Source organism: Sorex araneus, chromosome 2, assembly GCF_027595985.1.
Source record: "Sorex araneus isolate mSorAra2 chromosome 2, mSorAra2.pri, whole genome shotgun sequence".
Taxonomy (NCBI): domain Eukaryota; kingdom Metazoa; phylum Chordata; class Mammalia; order Eulipotyphla; family Soricidae; genus Sorex; species Sorex araneus.
In genome coordinates, this window is record NC_073303.1 from 19774957 (window position 1) to 19780994 (window position 6038).

At 41.9% G+C, this 6038-nt stretch overlaps 1 pseudogene; it reads left to right on the forward strand.

Annotated features, from left to right (window-relative positions):
- Positions 1 to 294: 294 nt before the first annotated feature.
- Positions 295 to 1708, forward strand: LOC101556184 (proteasome subunit alpha type-3-like; annotated as a pseudogene).
- Positions 1709 to 6038: the final 4330 nt, after the last annotated feature.

A 6038-nucleotide genomic window follows, 5' to 3' on the forward strand; every position in this document is an offset into this window, starting at 1 on the left:
AATGGAGACGTTACTGGTGCCCGCTCGAGCAAATCGATGAATAGTGCATTGACCACTTGCATCTTCCTTGGAGAAATGTTTATTCCGCTTACTTATTCTCTTCAGTTGGCTCTAATCATTCTTTGTATATTATACACATGTCTTGTGTGAGCTATACAATTTGCCAAATATAATTTTTCTCTTATTGTATAAGTTTGCTTTTTAACCTTCTTGATGACATCCTTAAGAATGCAAAAATGTTAAATTTTAGCTATGGGGCCTTGAAGCTCTCTGTATCTCAGTAGATTTGGCACAATGAATCCCATCGGCACTGGGTATGACTTGTCAGCTTCTACATTCTCTTCTGGTGGAAGAGTTTTTCAAGTTGAAAATGCTATGAAAGCTGTGGAAAGTGGTAGTACAGCTATTGGTATCAGATGTAAAGAGGGATCTGTTTGGGGGGTTGAAAAATTAGTTCTTTCTAAACTTTATGAAGAAGGTTCTAATAAACAACTTTAAAAAACCTATTTATTTATTTATTTAAAAATTTTTTATTAGTGAATCATCATGAGATAAAGTTACAGACTTACAAACTTTTGTGCTTATGTTTCAGTCATACGATGGTCCAGTGCCCATCCCTCCACCAGTACTCATTTTCCCCCAATGGTCCCAGCATCCCTCCCACGACACCCACCCCATCCTCCCCCCTCTGTGGCAGGGCATTTCCTTTTGCTCTCTCTCTCCTTTGGGGTGTTGTGGTTTGCAGTAGAGGTGTTAAGTGGCCATCATGTTCAGTCTGTAGTCTATTTTCAGCTCGCATATCCCATCCTGAACGGGCCCTCCTAGCACCCTTTACTTGGTGGTTTCTTCTCTATCTGAGCTGCCTTTTCCCCCAGCATGCGAGGCCAGCTTCCAAGCTGTGGAGTAATCCTCCTGGTACTTATCTCTACTGTTTTTGGGTATTAATCTCCCATTCTACTACTTTATATTCCACAAATGAGTGCAATCTTTCTATGTCGGTCCCTCTCTTTCTGATTCATTTCACGTAACATGATACTTTCCATGTTGATCCATCTATATACAAATTTCATGGCTCCATCTTTTCTAACAGCTGCATAGTATTTTATTGTGTACATGTACCAACGTTTTTTTTAACCAGTCATCTGTCCTCGGGCACTCGGGTTTTTCCCAGATTCTCTGGCTATTCAAACAACTTTTTAATGTTGATTGGCAAGTTGGAATGCCAGTAGCAGGTTTGTTGGAAGATGTGCATTCTTTAGCAGACATTGCAAGAGAAGAAGCTTCCATTTTAAGCTCTAACTTCGGCTTTAACATTCCACCCAAACCTCTTGCAGACAGAGTTGTCATATATGTACATGCATATACACTCTACAGTGCAGTTCAACCTTGTGGCTGCAGTTCTATGCTCGGTTCTTAGAGTGTGAATGATGGAACACAACTTTATAATGATTGCCCCATCGAGTGTTTCATATGGTTATTGGGATTGTACTATGGGCAAGCTGCAAAGACAGAAATAGAAAAGCTTCAGATGAAAGAAATGACCTGTTGGGATGTTGTTAAAGAAGTTGCAAAAATAATTTATATAATCTATGAAAAATTTGAGGATCAAGCTTTTGAATTAGAGCTCAGCAAGGTTGGTGAATTAACTCAAGAAACACATGAGATTGTCCTTAAAGATATAAGAGAAGAAGCAGAAAAATATGCTTAGGAGTTGTTTTTTTTTTCTTTTATTAATTCACCATGTGGAAAGTTACAAAGCGTTCAGGTTAAAGTCTCAGTTATACAATGAAAATATGCTTAGGAGTTGTTGAAAGAAGAAGATGAATCAGATGCTGATAATATGTAACATTTACTACAGCACCTCTTGAATTTCTAGTAACCATCCCATGTAACTATGTTTAGCCCTGTGTATTATTATTTACTCATCATCCAATTTTCATTATTTTTTTTGTCTTGTAATGAAAAAATTAGTTGCATTTTTCCTTAAATGCATATCCTATTGGTATCACATCCAAGAAACCATTGTTTAGTGCTTAAAGTGATAAGCATATCCTTTGCATGTTGAAGCCCTGGGCTCAGTCTCAGGTATCCTAAGCACTATCGGGTACGACCTTGTATCAGACTGTCTTGAGTACTACAGTTTTCTAAAGTGAATTTGTATCCTAACGTCAAAATGTACACTGCAGATGACAAGTGCAACTATGTCTATTTTGTCAAGATTATTTGGTCATTCTAGGTTCCTTGAATTTCAGGACTAAAGTTAAGATTAGATTGTCAATATCTGCAAAGTAGTGCACTAAGGTTTTGTCAGAGAGTTGCATCGAATCTTTAGACTCATTAGAGGAGTATAGTTATCCTAGTAATATCAAGTCTTCTGTTTCATAAACATAGGACACCTTTCTGTTATTCAGGTCTTATTTAATTTCAACAATGCTTTGCATGGGGGTATGGTGCCACCAGCAGGTCAACCTGTACCTGTGAGGTGAGTGCATCAGCAACCTGATGGTGCCTTCAGGCTGATACCCCAAGATTGCCGCTGTGCCTTTAGCTGGACTCGACAACTTAGGGCCAAGTTTGTCAAGAAATTAAACAGTCAAAAGTTAGGTATGTGGGACACACACCCACAAACCACCTCTGGCTTAGCTCATTTATTGGCCTTATTTCAGAGTCCCATAAATGAATCTTGAAAGAGATCAAAAGTTGAGTCAATCTTGGACCTGCACATGGCTGAACAGATGGGGGTAAATTGGAGAGGGGTGGGTTGGCCAGGGGCCCACCCGAGCAGAGCCCCCAGCAGCTGCTTGTTTTCACAATCCAAAATCGCCACCATACCCCACCATACCACACCCGGGTCTGATGGTGGAGCCCCACGTTGGGCGCCATATGTTGCAACAATGTTGCAGTAAGGTTTAACTTGACAGTCTGAGGCATTTAAGACATACTCCCGAAAGAAATATTAATTTTTTGGGAGGATCACATAACTGTCTCCGGAAGATTTTGTGTTGTAGCCTGCCGGAGAGCAGCCTGTTCAGCCCCTTTTTATTAACTAGGTTAATGTTTTAACCAATGATATTCAGCCACATAGGCAGAATATGCAAATTAACTTAGTCAACGGAAACAGTATCAAAGTCAGTTACTACCATCTCAGGATGAACCTCACCAAGATATAATCTGCTGAAAATTCGGTATGCGGGTTTTGTGATGGAAATCTCCAGGATTTCTTGGGGACAGGATGGGTAAGAATAATGTAAGTACTCCCTGTGCTTCCAGAAGCCTCAGCAGTCGCATCCACACCCCAAAGCAGCCACCCAATTGAAAAACTACTCCAGCCTTACCGTCCTGATAAAATTGCTGAATGCCTGAACAAACACCATGACCTCTTAGCACCTGTATTGCAAACCAAAATGCACAAAAGGAAAAGGAGAGAGAGAGAGAGAGAGAGCAAGAAGGAAAGTGCCTCCCATAGAGGGAGGCTGGGGGTGGAGGGGTGGGGTTTTGGGGGATGATGGGAGGGAAACAGGGACCACTGGTGGTAGGAAATGTACCACTGGTGGAGGGATGGACAAATGTACAATGGTGCTGGATTATTGTATGACTGAAACCCAATTATGAAAAGCTTTGTAATGGTCTATCTCATGGATATTCAATTAAAAAATTAAAAACAAATTTTAAAAGTAATGTGGAATTCATGCCAATTTAATCAGCTTAATTAATGGCTGAATAGATAGCAGTACTCTTACATAAAAAAAAACACCCAATGCTTTGCAGTTTTAGAATATGGATTTTATCCTTTCCTGCTTAAATTTTTATTATATTTTATTATTTTAAATGTTACTATGGGGGCTATATGGGTAGGGCGTTTGCCTTACACGTGGCGGATGTGGGTTTGATTCCCAGAATCCCATATAGTCCCCCAAGTACCACCAGGAGGAATTTCTGAGTGCAAAGCCAGGAGTAACTAACTCCTAGGCATCATTGGGTGTGACCTAAAAAGCACAAAAAAATAAAATAAATAAATAAACAAATGTTACTGTGAGGAATTTGTTTCTGTTTTTGTTTGTGGGCCATACTCAGCAGTGCTCAGAACTTAATCCTAGCTGTGCACTCAGGAGTCACTCTCAGGGACCATAAGTGTACCAGGAATCCCAGGTCACGTGTACAAGGCCAGTGCCCCACATGCTGTACTAGCTATTGCTATGGTCCTGAAGAAATTCTTTTCATTTTATTTTTGTGGGATTGGAATAGTACAGAGGGCATTTGCCTTGCATGCGGCCAGCCCAGGTTTGATCCCTGGCACCCCATATGATTCTCTGTGTCCTACTAGGAGTAAACCCTGAGCATCACTGGCTATGGTCTCCCAACAAAACAAAACAAAATTTACTTTTGCCTTATTCATTGTACCAAATGGAAAAGCAATATTTTTGTATATTTATCTTTTCTTAAAAATAATGTACACACTCCCACCGTTATCAAATGTGATTTGTTAGTTTATTTTCCCCTTTTCTGTGATGGCTGAGGATTATACACGTGCTTGGTTATGGTGCTGGCATATAATTTGGTTGTAGTGCTCTTTGGGGTTCACACATGAATTGCAGGAATCCTACCTTTGGCCGTGGTGCTCACCAGGGGTCACACCCTCAGCTCGTACACACCTGGTGGTGATTCAACCAGAAACGACTTGTGGGGACCAGGATCCTAGAGGGCAGAGACACAAACAGGAGTGTTGGGACCTTGATCAGCGTATGTGACAGCACCAAGGGTGACAGCATCAGTCTCATTCACATGGCAGGTGCTCTAAGCCACTGAATTATCGCCCCCCCCCCCCCCCCCCGCCCAGATCCTCAGGATCAAAGATCCTTGATCCCGAGACTTTGCTGAATTCCCGAATTGATCTTAGCAGTTTCTTAGAGGATTCCTTAGACTTTTCTATAAGTTCATATCACCTGAAAACGGAGAGAATTTAACCTTGTCCCAGCAAGCCTGGATTTCATGGTTTAAGTCTAGCCTAGTTTCCCTGGCCCAGGCCTGACTTTTGTATCTCGGAGACCCAAGGAGCTTAATTTTTGTTATCAGCCATCAGAGAATGAATGAAACACTCTGGCTCCTTTAATCGGGAAGTTCATTAACTAATTCCTTTTGCTTTCTTTCTTTTTGAGGTTATTAAAAACCTAGCACAGTACATCCTACTGATTTATCTTAAGAACCATTTTTATTGCGGTTCCAGGAATTATAATACTGTTAATCATACTTTTAATGGACTTTATTATTTCTCTTTTCCTTGCGGTGGGAAATGGGGGGAGGGGAATCTTCCAAACCATGTTCAGGGGACACCTGGAACTACATCTTGTGCCACTCCGTCAACCAGGCACTGAGAGCATTCAGACTCAATGCTTAAGCCCAGTGGGTGCCGAGTGCTGCCAGAGCCGGAGATTGAGTTCAGATCTCTGCCTGCACATGCAAGGCACATTCCCTTAGCATCACCGAGCTATCGCCCCAGCCCCTGGCAGTTAACCGTTAGTATTCAGCCTGAGAACCAAATCAAGAGCTCTGATGCTTTCCAGGGTGTATTTCAGCAGAATAGTCTAGTCTTTAGCACTCACTGGGAATGAGGCTGGCCAGGTTCCTACTCTGCCCCCAGACGGGGTGTGAGGGCATGAGCAAAGACAGAGAAGGGCAATCGTTTTTAGACCTGAAACCCTTTTTTTGCCAGGGGCCTCTGCTATTAGGACTTCAGTCACAGAGGGTTATGGAAGAATGCACAGAGGAAGAAATTGAGGTTCACACACAGTACAATAGCCGTGGCCTGGACAAACCTCCCAGGTCCCGCCCACTGTCCAACTGCCCATTATGGGCTGAAGCAGAAAAGAATATCACTGCCTTCTCAGCCTGCCAACCAAGTAAGCTGTTTCCCTTTTTTCAGACTCAGAGTCAACACATTCTGTAAGCTATCCTAATTAATAAGGACCTCACAGTCAGGCATGTTTCTTTCTGCTGCTTTTAAGTATTCTGAGCCTCTAGTCTTGCAGAGAGATCCCTGA